General features: G+C 37.0%; 1 protein-coding gene across 6 annotated transcripts in view; it reads right to left on the reverse strand.

Annotated features, from left to right (window-relative positions):
- Positions 1-2,687: 2,687 nt before the first annotated feature.
- Positions 2,688-13,743, reverse strand: part of LOC129134258 (uncharacterized) — a 67,935-nt gene continuing 56,879 nt past the window's right edge. For all 6 annotated transcript variants that reach the window (XM_077171027.1, XM_077171031.1, XM_077171030.1 and 3 more), the window contains 2 exons: positions 12,627-12,781; positions 2,688-12,505 (listed from right to left, as the gene is read on the reverse strand). The gene's annotated coding sequence lies outside the window, so the exon portion shown is untranslated. The remainder of the gene's footprint in view (positions 12,506-12,626; positions 12,782-13,743) is intronic.

The following is a 13,743-nucleotide window of genomic DNA, read 5'->3' on the forward strand; positions in this document are numbered from 1 at the left end:
TTCTGCCCTGCCCCAGAAGTACCTTCAAAGAGAACATCCTTTTACCTCTTCTTTACACCCCTCTTGGTGAATGTTCTCAAGTGTGGTCTGAACAAGTTCTCTGATATTTTCTTCTGATCACTTCCATTTTGATTAAATGCAGGATTAAAAATGAAAAATGTTTGAGCTGATGATGATCAGTGTATGGAAAGTATCTTATATTCCCTCAACAACATTGCTGAAGGTGAGAATCATATGTCATGGTCTTACGTGCAGCTGCTTGACAGGTGGCTAGGAAAAATATCCTAATATTCTGATATCACTTATAAGGAGAAATAATTGTTTCTGTCAGATTTGAAAAGAGTGCTCTGATTTTCTTTCTATCTGGGCATTTATTAGGGATTTCCCACATTATTCAGGTATGTCTAATCTCATATGAAAACTGGATTCATTGTTCTGCAACTGGAATTGCATTAATAATGTGGAAAAAACCAAACTAAACTGAACTGAATTGTTGCACATTGAATGGTCTGGCTGATATCAGGACAGGTCGACTTTCCTGAATTTTTAGACTACAGTTCTGCTACCTGTGGGCCAAATGTCACTTTCACTTTTGGAAATCCTTGTGTGAAAGGCTGCACAACTCTGATACTTTTCAAAGACATTCTGTATGAAAATTTTCCCTGTTCCCAGAAAGCAGTAACTTCCTTCTCATGAGAAAGCTCAGGCCTTCATGGCATCTCATCATGCCAGACACTAAGAAAAATTTACCAATATTATAAGACTACTGCAAGCACATCATTTGTAAGGTTTTAAAGATGGCATAACCTATCAATCTGAAGTAGTCTGTGTAGTACCAGCCAAATAAAGATACAGAAGAATTTTTTTTTATTTGAGCAGACAGTCTTATGAGGTATAGTGAATGCTAATTGTGTATACTGGATGTTTGTTGTGTAAACAACCAGCAAATTTTTGCATCAAAATTGTGAAGAATGCAATTACAATTATCAACCCACTTGTCTGTCAGAAAAGCTCTCCTATCTCACCCATCCTTTTTTATCTTCCTAAAAATGTACTCACTGTCTTCTCAGCCCCCAGGTGCCACTTTAAGTGTCAAAGGCAGGTTTGGGATGCTCCTTCAGGTACTGAAGCGTTGTCTAATATTACCACGAGAGCAGGCAAGTCCACTTGGCTGAGTCTGTTCTGCTATTTGCCATGAGGCTTCAAGCCTTTCTGCCCTTTTCATCCATTCCTCATTGGGTGGCTCAGGATCCTGCTGACGCCAGAAGCCATAAAGACAGATCCTGTGGCAGTGATGGCAAAGCAAAAATGAGGACTTTACAAAGGCCAAAAAAAAGTAATTTTATATAATAAAATAACTGCTCATACTTGGGCCTCTGTCACTTTAAATTTTAATGGTAATAGTAATACTGGAGCTTTAAAATACAGCTTTCAAGGGCTTCCCACTTAATCTTTCATTTGCTCTTTTTAACTCTCTTTCTGGAGCATGTGCACCATGATATTGATATCACTGTCCAAACAGAATATTATACTGGTGTATGACATGCAAGGCTCCTGCCTGTCTCCAGGGCTAGCAACTGGACAGATATATGAGAAGGTATTGCTCCCAGGTCTGAAAAAATCCTGGTAGCCCCATGCCAAAAAATTTGCACATTCCTGGCACTGGTACAGCTTTCAGCCAACCCTGTAAGTGGACTGGGTGATGCCCCTGCAGATACAGCTTTTTGTGTAAGGGTAGGCAGCCCTGGGAGAAGCAAGGCAGCCCTGTTAGTGATCATTATTCTGATTATTACTGCAGTGACTGTTGAGGTTGCCATTGAAAATAGATGCTGGAGCAGCCAGAGACAACAAGCCATCTTGCAGTTTGGAAGCAGATAGAAAGTGGGCAAGTATTTTCCTTCAAAGAGAGCAAAACTATATACAGAGAGACCCAAAAGGATATAGGGAAAAAATGTGTCACATTCTGATGTAACTTAAGCCCATATTATGGGCTTATCATTGTTGTTACTGCAAGGTCTGTTTTGCTATTTAACCTGACACTGTGGTATTTGTGCATACCTGGTACCCAGTCTCTTCATCTGTAGTTCCAGTCCTAGAGACAAGCACAAAGCTGGCAAGAAAAATGCTCAGCTCCATGAGACCCAAAAATACACTTTTAAACTCAAGAACAGTAAAAGGTCTCAGAAACTATTGCTGTAAAACAGGTTTTGTGAGTAACTTGTTTTGAAAATAAATGGCATTTCTGGCAAGGAAGAAGCAAATTTTGTACTGGTTCTGCCCTACACTGATGGGAGCTAGAAGTGGTCGAGCCTGAAGTTTACAATAAGTGGTGATAACAAGGCAACACTTTGTCCTTCCATTAACCCTCTCTGGATAACTGGAAATCTGCACACAGGAGCTTAAACCCATCTTAGACTAGACTCCTGTCTATTCCTGCTTCTAGCCATGAAGAAAAGCATGAGGATAGAGGCCACAAAAACTACTCTGTTTGTGCAGTTCAGAGCTATTTGAATAATCCAGGCTTTCATTTTAAACAAATTAAGTGCAAGGCACTTTATGGTTGTGAAGAAATCTCCCTGAGGTGTGAGTGAAGTATGGATAAAAGCAAAGTCCATGGCAGATTGAGTGGGAAATGGCAGTGCAGAGGAATGAATGCTCCATAATGTGAACAGAAGTGCAAGAGATGGGAAATTTTTCACATTTTATTAAATCAGACTTTTACAGTAGTTATTGAAAGCAAAAAACACTGAATTATATTTAGATAATAGTTCCATAAATAATGTGTGTTTTCACAGCAGTTGCAAAGTCTGAAATTTATGTGCTAATTACAGACCCCAAATCATCTCTGCACAGACTTGCAATTAAAACTGAAATATTTTCACATACAATGTAAGCCTTGTATTCATAGCAACAGCTAAGAGACATGCTGGTTATAGTTTGCTCTGTAAATATGAATATTTTATGTTTGAACACAATTGTTTCGCTATTGTTGTCCTTACATTTGGTATATTAAGAACTGGGAGTGTTTAAAGCTGAGTGCCACATTATGGATTGTTATTCTTTTAGAAAAAATATTCTGTGTATAGTAGTGTGTACACTGCAACCATCTAAGGGAAAGATGATTATTGAAAGACATAGAGAAAGAAAAATTTCTGCAAATGATTATCTTCTTAATAAATATTGTAGAAATCCATACTTTTAAAACCCTGTAGTGACAGCAAAGTGCAGAAAGAATGCAAAATTAGGGAGAACATTGAATAATTCAGTAGCTTGTTATGTGATTAGATCTGATTGGCCCACACTGAGATGCTGCCCATAAAAATTATTTCCCATGGTAGCATTGGTCCTGGCGTGGGGGGCTTGAGATGTCCATAAAATGGGAGAACAAGGCTTACTGGAACTAATAATATCATGGCTGTGCAGAATGATTGATGATCTTTAAAAAGGTCCAGATTGGTTTCATCTTTCTTCAGATTTTATCACTCACTCTTTCTTAGTCATGTGCAGTCACTAAGGCAAAGAGAGGTAACAAGTATTTGATGTATGGTGGTTGAGCCAATTTTGTCAGAACCGCATTTATTTCAAATTGGTCTTGTATTTGATACTCACAAGATGTAGATGTTCATTATTTTCTAATCCAGCTGATAAGAACAGACAGTCCTGAGGTTGGATTAAGAGGTAAGCAAAGCTTGTGTTAGAGCAACAGTGCCAAAAAAATCACAATAAAAATTAAAGAGATCCTCTTTCCTTGCACTGAGATGATTTCCATTACTGATTAAATGGATATAGAGCTCCAGAGGACTGACATCTTACTGGGAGAACTTCATATCATTTATTATTTGCAGTAGACACACACCTTTCAGAATGCTGCTTAAGCTTTTTTGAATACATTAGCAGTTTCAAGTCACTTTACCCTTCACAATCTGCAGAGAGCCATTAAACCTTCTTTAATGTCAGAAGAAATTTCAGATGAATAAGGGAAAAATTACTGAATTTAACCATTTGGGGGGAAAGGGTCATTTTCGCTTGTTTCTGAAAGCCTACACACCTCCTCAAATACAACAAATCAAGCCATATATCTTAATCACTTGTTGGAACTGTCTTTATCAGTAACTTATTCAAACAGATTATTGCAGATGAGCTGAAAAGTACTTGGCATATTTCCAATGGGATAAGGAGTATAAAACAGTTGATCAAGTAGCAGTGTTTCAGAGTCAAGCTCATTTGAAATCTTTCCATTATCTCCATTTGTTCTTATTGGAAAAATAAAAGAAATAATTCATCAGGACGTTAGGTTTCTGAGACCCATCACTGACACACATACATCTGTTTTTATGTATAAGTGCAGTTACAAGACTGTATGCATACCTGTGCCATACACCTTTTTGCTTGTGCACAGTTATGCATGCAGCTCTGCATATCCTCTACACTTGTGATGGATTTGTCTCCTGTAGAGTTTAATGGTTTTCTGTTTTGACAATTTAAACAACTGACTCAACGCTGTTTAACAAAATCAACAGTAGGTTTTGGCAATTAATTTTTTGCCATCAATAGTATTCTCAAACTGGGCCATAACAGCAAAGACTATGAGAGTGAAAGAGCAAGACAATTCATTAGACAACTCTGCAGCAGCTAAAAGTGGCAAGGGATGTCAGACCGTGTTCCTGTGCTTCAATACTAATGAGAGTCATTGCATATTCATAATCCTAAATACAGTCAGCTTCTGATAAAAACTTTTGTCATCGAAGCTTCAAAGAAAGAGCAAAGCAGTGCACTCCTTGTGTTGTGGCACTTCTACCAAGCCAGAGCAAGAGCGAGATTGATTGTTTTCCAACACAGCCTGACAGAGAACCAAAAGAGAGGGGGGAAGAATGTTTGGTTGCCTTGCTGGTGAGTTTTAGTCTATTTTTTTTTAATTACTTTTTTAAAGATAAAGGATACTCTAAAGATGTAGCTTTTCTTATTGAGTGTTGAGATTAATTATCTGTTAGGCATTTTAAAAAGTTAATATCAATTTTTATCATGAGAATGAATGGCAGATGCTAGCAAACTTGTTCCCATGTTGTAGCAACACTCCTTTATGTATTAATAGATACAAATCTCTAAAACTCTATGAAGTTTCACATCAATATGAATAGCAAAGATTAGTGAACTCAACCTCCAGATACTAAAATCTGCTCTGCCAGGTGTTGTACTACCCAGAATTCATTTTTTGCTTGTTTCTTTTTTTTTCTTTTTTTTTTTTTTCTGTTGTTATTGTCGGGTCCTTCTGCTTCTCATCATTGCTGCCATTTTCTTTATTAATTTTGAGAAACTACTCATCTCCTTGCTGACATGCAGATCCTGAAGGTCCACAGCTCTTTAACCTTGTGATACCTGTCTGCTGGGACAGCTGTTAGCATCTTCTGGAGTGGAGTCAAAGAGGAGAAACATATGTTCAGCAACTACTTTGAAAAAGCCTTAAGCATTTTCTCACTCATAAAGATCTCTTCAGCTAGAATGCCAGCACCTTTCCACATACATTTAAAAGGCAAGCAGGCTATGAAACATTAATCAAATTAAATAAAACAGGACATTAATACAAACATTTAAAAACTGATTACAGTGCAGGATTGGATTTTTTTCCCATTAATTATAAAATCATTCATTTGGGAAAAAATAATTTCACATCTTAAGAGAAATCACTAAAGATTAAGGATGGGGAAGCTTTTGGTAGTACTTTTAAATATCTCTGTCATATATATACAATCTTTGAAAACAGAGGAATTTGTAGTTCTGATAATTGAAGTAACTAATTATCCACAGGTATTTTAGGTGTTGAGACATTAAATTGTCAGCCTTATCAATTTGATTGCAGTAAAACATGAAAAGACTGACTTTTGTCTATTTGGAGAAATTTATTTTTCCAAGGATGACAATCCTTTAAGTAGAAACCAGGCAGCTTGCCAGCTCTCCATACATGGAAGTTTGCAAATGCAACCTGTATTTTCAAAAGTTTCTTAAAGTTCAATGAATGGTGCATGGACCTTTGGAAAATAGCCTTGTATTAAACAGATTTCCATATACTGCTTACATTTCCCTTAAGCCTGTTATAGAGTAGTATGTATTCATTACAAATAAATGAATGTCATAGATAATGGTTTGCATTCAAGTTATACATGTATTCATCGTTCTTCAATTATGTACATTTTTCTAAAGCAAACAGTAACCCTCCTTGGACTGAAGCTATAGGAACAAGTTCGATTAAATGTTCTACAAGACTGAAGTAAATGTTCATCATATCTGTCAGCAAGCTGACAGCTTTCAAAAAAGAACCTGGGATAAGTAAGTTGTATGATCTTTAATATGCCTCACTCAAAACCTTAGAGGTAGAAGGTGTTACATTCAAGTGAATTCTACTCAAAATGTGATTGTGGTAAATATGCTTTGTATTCCAGATCCTTGATATACAAACATTATTTGACAGGATAGTGACTATTTTTTTAATTTGTTGCTGTTGCTTGTTGGAACACCTGTGCTCTCTCATTAGGCAGAGGTATATTTGACAAGCTTTTTACATATGTATGAGAGAAAGTCACCATTAACCAGTGCCCTGCATCACTTTTGTGCTTAGTTGTGCTTTAATAGGTAAAGCCTGAGCATAGAGATTACTGGACACATTAAAAATTACATTTGATTGACTAAAAGAGAAATAAAGTAGACCAAAATTTGGATGGCCACAAAGGAATGATTTGGCTGAATCCATGAGAAGAAAAGTGAGTAACAGTTCCATTTTTTCTGGGATGTTAAATGCTTTCTCCCAACTGGAGAAGTAACATCACTGGCACAAAGAATTAGGCCAAGCACACTGTGTCTACTGTATTAATAACTACCTCAAAAACATATCAGCTCATGAAAAAATAAAAGCGAGCTTACCCATTAACATGGGAAGATATATCCTTCCTAACCTCTTCAGACAGAAAAGTTACTGTACAACATGAAGCATTACATTTGATTACTTTTAGATAGCCAAACTTTTCACTGTAGTAACATTTCAAAGCTTGAGAAGAGCATTTGGCTTAAAAAGTCACATATTTATCTGTTTATATGAGTTGTTACAGTGAATAACAGCAATGCACTGACCCAACACTTTTTAAAAATCCAGCCAAAATATTTGACTGAATAGGACTGGATTCCATTTTGATTTCAAGCCAGATAGAGGACTTAATCTTATTTCTGTTCTTCATTATGTCCTTCTACTTTTTATCTGTGGGTCTGCATAGGGCAGAAGATATGCCATTTGTTGTATGCCTATATCCACTCAAATAATAATCTTTTCTACAGACTTTGGATGAGTCGAAGGTGAGTCAGTCTCAGGCTGAGGTCTAACTACTTGTTTTGCAATCTGACACACTAAATAAAACCTGTGTTGAAAGTGTGTTACCCAAGTGACACCAAGTGTCCTTCCCAAAGTCAGATGAACAAACCTGGATGTGCTCCTACAAGCAATAAGTTGTGGTTAGGGTGGCAATATGACATTGATTTCTGTACAGTTTACAGGTTTAGAGCAGAAAAAATTTATTGGCTGGTTGTGTTATTGCTATTCTTTTAAATATGGGAGCACAAGCTCCCTCACTGCTCCTCACAAGCAGACCTTGCATGAGTCTCCACTGACACTACAACTTCCTTGCAGTCTCTGTAGTATGCTCCTAGAGAACAAATCTGGAGAATCAAGCTTTGTTTCAGGAGTAAACACAGCCACAGCTTGGGCATGGACAGACAGGTTGCTGTGTAGTGTCAGACCCTGCAAGAGCTGGCAGGAAGAGTTGGAGTTCAGCAGATGCCTCCGTTATCCCAGCATCCTTACCACTGGCCATATCAGTTTTAGAGCCACTCAAATCACCTTACTGATATTAGCTACTTCTTACTTTATCCATCCCAGTCAACATGTATCGACATAAGCAGAGAAACACAGCAGGAGTTATTATCCATCCTAACCATGTGTTAGTACAATTTTAATTTACCTTCATTCTGGTTGGGACAGGGAGGGAGAAGAGAACTGATGCAATAAAAATAATAACTATCTGGTTTAATCCAAAGTAGGATTTCATTCCTTCCTACAAAGAAATTTATTTCCTTAAACAGTTTATTTAAATTACCTTTACCATAAGATTTTAGAAAGTCCAGGGTTTTTTATTCCTTTCTTACTTTTACATGTTTTGCTCTAATTCAGCTCCTCTTTACAGAAGAGGCATAGTTTTAATCCTTTCAGGTTATACTCCTTCAAGTTCTGCATTTTTATCATCTTTAGGACAATTCAGTAGTCATGGAGGAAAAAGAAATACTTGCTTTGACATTGAAATATTTATCCTGATGTGTCTATCTTATAGGAAAAAATGACAATAGTATTTCAGACACTGTGGTGTGGCAACTGGTGTTGATTTAAAATCTTTAATCACAACTACCAGAAAATATGAAAAAGAAAATACAGGGATAGGTCTGAAATTTTTTTTTAAAGCATTGTCCACTGAATTATGATGCAATATCACACATTAATTTGCAGAATCCCCATCAGCTTAATAAAACTCCAGTGAAATGTATGGACAGAAATTGTACTCTATTGACATCAGGATTAATGAAGTAGAGAAAGGAAGAAATAAAGAAAGAAATTCAGTCTTCAACCTCTCTGTCACCTCTCTTTAGCACAATATTGTCTACACATGTACCATTTCCACTGGTAATTGAATTAGTAATATGACTTCTGTTCCCAAACATCTCTGAGTATTTTGATTTCTCACATCTTATTTGATCTTTCATTCCTAACTGTTCCTGGTCTGTCAATGTATGCTCTCATCTCTTTCTGTTACGTGGCAGAGTATCGTCTCCAAAGTTTCTTTGTGTTTTTGAGGCCCAGTTTAGTTTTATACTTTTCTAAATTCCTATGACAACAAAAAAATTAGGATTTTTTAAAAACTGCTTTAGGGGAAACATGAAGGAAAAGGAGTTATGGGTATCTCAACCCACATGAATGGCCTTCATTTGGCTAGAAACTCAAACTTCTTTGAAAGGTAGAGCCAAATGAGATTAAGTAATCTCAATTATATCTGTGGAGATCCATATTATAGTTTAAAGTCTATTGACTGTATATTCATTTCCTATTTCATTGTTTGCACTCATATTTTGATAACATAATTCTAATCTGTCTGAAGGACAAAATGCCATCCAGAGAGACTTGGACAAGGTCAAGGAGTGGGATTCTGGAAAACATATGTGGTTCCTTGCTACTACTTTATACCTGCAACCAGTAGAGTGTCATAGCAAGCAAGTTAGCTTGGCTTACAGTCTGGATTTAATGTGGAATAGGAAATTAATCCTTTGCTAATAGATGGGCTGTTCATATAGCACTTTAGTTTGTTTTTTGGTAAAGTAAATATTATATATACTGTTCATGTTAATTGTTCATGTGTGTGAAATATAAGAAAGCTATTTATGGTCCATGTCACAAGGTTATGAACAAACTGCATTTGTGAAAAGGGATTGCTACAAACTGCATTTGTGAAAAGGGTCATGGCAATAGTTGTTTTTCAAGTGTTTCTGAAAAAAACGGAGGCCAGTGTTAGCCCATTTTCAGCTCATCAAAACCAATGGCTATTAAGCTTCTGGCAGTGGTTCTTTAAACTAAGCAACACTATCTGTCACTAAAACAGACTAGGATGTTTTGCAGCATCAATTATTAATGGAAAGTAACTTTCATCTGCAGACAGCAAGTTGCGGCACCATGAACAGGAGACAACACCATGGAAGTCTGCAGATCTTTCTTTGGTATCTTGTTCTGCTGCAAAAAGTCCTCCATGTCTGGTTGTGGGGTCCTACCACGAATGTTCTGATGTAATGTTTTGAAAGCATTAGAGAGAGAGAGAACTATGAGAACTATGTGGGTGAGTGAGCAGTTTTTTCCTTCTGGGCCCATCTTTGGATTGGCAGGAAGAAAGCTGTTGGGTAATAAACTAAGTCACTTGATGGCACAACATGAAATATGTTCCTATGCTGAATATAATCATAAATCTAGGACAGAAAACTAATAGTGTTCTTCCCAAACAATTTTATTTTAACTACTTTGGTATGCCAGGAAAATGACAGATGATCAAAAGACTACCAAAACACCATTTTAATATCTCTGATAGTTGTCAATGAAAGCAAATAGTATTATTACCAATAACGCCTGTTGCAGTGTGTCCCATTTCCTGTCTCACCTATCCCATCCCCCTCAAGCATGCCAACCTTTCCCCCTCCCCTTTTGCCCTCCTGCCTGGCACCTTCCAGCAAGGCGTCGTGTGATTGGCAGATGCCCCCCAGGCCTGGGCTCATTGGTTTGTCCTTGCGTCCACATCCCCTGACCCTTCCCCTGCTCACACCTGGTTGGCCCTCACCTGTCCCTCCCCTCCCCCTGTCCCCGGGCCTTAAAAGGACACGAGACCATGCGGTTGGGGTCTCTGCTGTGGTTCTGTCTCTGCCGTCTGTCTGAGAGCTGTTACCACATTCAGAGGTCTACCACGCTACAATAAAACTCTGGATCTAAGCTCCACGGCAGAACCCGCTCCTTTTCTCTTCACCGTTGCCTGAATCTTTTACACCAAAGGTAAACTGAGTTCCTATTTTGCCTGGACTTGTTCTGAGCGTCCAGCTGCAGCACCCAGCCAGCCAAAGGCATCTCTGGGGTGAAAAACGCCACAGCTGCTGCCTTTGGTCCAGCAGCGAGGCCAGATGAAGCCAGGCAGGACACACCCCAAAACATTCAGGGCTTAATACTTAATAAATGCCTGTACTAGATGTCCAGAAATATAGCCCTTATCAAATACTTTTTTTTGTAAAATTTCTGGTCCATTCCAATAAAAGTTTCTTTTAATTTTTGTAAAATCATATTCTGCTACCCATCATGACAGATCAAATGTCTTAATAGTGTCTTCACATTAAAAGTTTCTTTCAAAGGAGTACCAGCAAGCATTCTCTTTATCTTTATTTTTTTTCACTAAACATTTGCATGTCTTCTTTAGAACATGCTAGCCTGAAGATCTCCATTATTAAATGCATTAAAACATAGAGGGAAGGTATCTATTTCAAAATTACTGGTTAATTATTATATATTTATGATTTTAAAATTTGAGTATAAATAGTCAGATGCTTTTGTGTACTTTGATACACTCATTTTTACATAAATTTTGAAATAATTTAAAATTATTCTGTTCATTTTATAATCAACACACATGTTTTTAACTAGCCTTTAAACTCACCTGTTGCAAGTTAGTTTCAGACAATGCATTAGTTTAAAGTACTTACATAAGCCGGTCAAACATAGTAAACAACCAGCAAAAGTTCTAATAGCATCGGATTAAATTTTTTAAGTGATTTTTAGTCAGTGCTTACATGTATAAACATTTGGGGAAGTGATTGCAAAGAGACAATGATGGCACCACTGTCTTAGTGATTTTTTCTTTGCTGTTAGACATATTAGACATTAAATGATCCCATCACCATTAATCTGAATATTTGGTTTAATACAGATCTCTTACAAATGAATTTTGAAGATATTTCCTTAAACTAGATATATCTCTGTGTCTTAATCTCATAACAAGTATTAAATATAACTTAACAGTATAGAATATCAGACAATGGTTGTAATAAACTAATCTGGTGAAAAACTTTAATTGGTGCATAAGTTCATAAAATAGGAAAATTGTCTTTCTGCATGTGGTCAAATCCTCGTTTCTCCAATTCACAGAAATTTCCTTTCAATGTAGTATTGTCTGAGTGAGAGATAAGTAGGTGACTTGATAAACGCAGCATTCAAAAAATTCTCTTTTCCTGCTGTTACTTAGACACTTACTATTCAATATTGTGCTGCATAAGAAATTGACTTTGCCAGACACCGTGATAATGTTTATAAGCTATAGTGTTTGGTTTTTCCTATTTGTAAAGAATGAGGACTCTTTGTATCTCAGCTACCTGGTCAAATGATCAAATTAGGAGAAGTAATAATTATTTTATTCTGAAGATTGTACAAGAAGTTTTTATTCAAGAAGTACCCTCTCCATTGAAGAGTCTCTGAGATGAGAGGTGTGGGTTGATAACAGATCAAAAGAGCTGCTAAGTAGAAGGCCCTAAGGATAAATTTCTGACAGAAAAAAACCCAAATTTGAGTACCAGCATCTATCACCATCCATTACAGTTATTCCAGAGAAAGAATATTTCATGGAGAAAGTTCATCACAGAAAGAAATCAGTCATTTCTATTATGACTATAAGTTTGATTATTATTTTAAAACTGGTTTTTTGTCTTATGGGCTGTTTTATTTTTAGCATATAAAGTCCACCATTGGTTATTTAGCTTCAGCTTCTCTGTAACAGGAGGTCTGCAGACTGCAGGTGGAATGCAAAGGGATTTTGGCAGTGTATTCAACCTGTTGAGAAAAATCCATTTTTCCTGCTATTACTTTCCATTGTCAGCCTCCTGCCAGTGTTCATGGTGGCTGTCAAAAAAAAAAATAAAATAAAAAAAAGCAGGGAATAGAGTGATGAAATATACTTTAGAAATTAAACCAGCATTTTATTACAGAAATAATCGTGGAAGAGAAAGTGGTTTATTAATACCTTGATATCACCTGCCATCTGAAGAAGCTCAGGCCACATTGGAGATGTAAGATTTGGACACAAATCTCTGGTATGTGATCCCAAACTTCAAGGCTAATCAGTCAAAGATGTATGTAGTTTTAGCCGGCATTTCACACTCATTTGACACATAAGACCTACACAAAGTGCAGAACAATAGAGAATTAGTCCCACTGAACTTAATGAAAACCTAGAGTAGGGGAAAAAGTCATAGTTCATTTGTGGAGCTCTGAGATAAGTATGTTTTTCATAACTTAAAAATGTTCTGGGAGGTGCCAGTATAAAACAAGATTCCAATGCAGCCAAAATGAAAATAGAAAACACAAATAAAAACATATGGAGACCTTTAGAAACAAGTTTAAAATTGCCTTCTACTAACACCCAATACACACTCCCAGTTTTTCCTGTATCTCATGTGGAAAGGACAGTTCTGGGTTTCCTCTCCAGATCAAGACTTTAGCTGTTTATTTCCATCCAGCACTTCTTCCAAAACTGCTGCATTATCCCTCTTCCTCTAACACCTGCTACATAATATTTCACATTTGTTCAGTCTCACTTGAGCTACAGGAGGGAAAAGAACACTAGCATCATCATAAGTTGTGTCCAACACTGCAAATGTCTCTACAAAAGCAAGCCATCCTTGTGTTACATGACTGAGGATGCCGATTTTCATAGACACCATCCAAGCAACAGCAGCAGCAGCAGTACAGGAGATGACACCTCAAATTCAGCATGAATGAGAGGACTTGTGGGATTCCTCTGTCCAGCATTTCTTTTATGATTTTCATGATACATGATATTTTGAAGAAGGAATGCTCCTGCTGTTGCGCACAAGTAACCTGCAGTGGGTGAGAAAGAGGCTTTTCCAAGCTCCACACAAGGAAATGCATTAAAAATGTACACTGTGTTGTCACATATTTCTGTTTTCAGGTGGCTTATTGCCATGTAGCCTGTTGTGCCACCACAAAATCTATTACATACATCTGTAGTCATTTAATGCCATGCACAATTCATTAAAGATATGTTGGCAAACGTTATCTTGTCCTCCCAGATTCAGGTTAGTTCATGTACACCACAAATCTCAGCCTAGTTCCTTTAT

The sequence above is a fragment of the Agelaius phoeniceus genome, chromosome Z (assembly GCF_051311805.1).
Source record: "Agelaius phoeniceus isolate bAgePho1 chromosome Z, bAgePho1.hap1, whole genome shotgun sequence".
Classification (NCBI taxonomy): Eukaryota; Metazoa; Chordata; class Aves; order Passeriformes; family Icteridae; genus Agelaius; species Agelaius phoeniceus.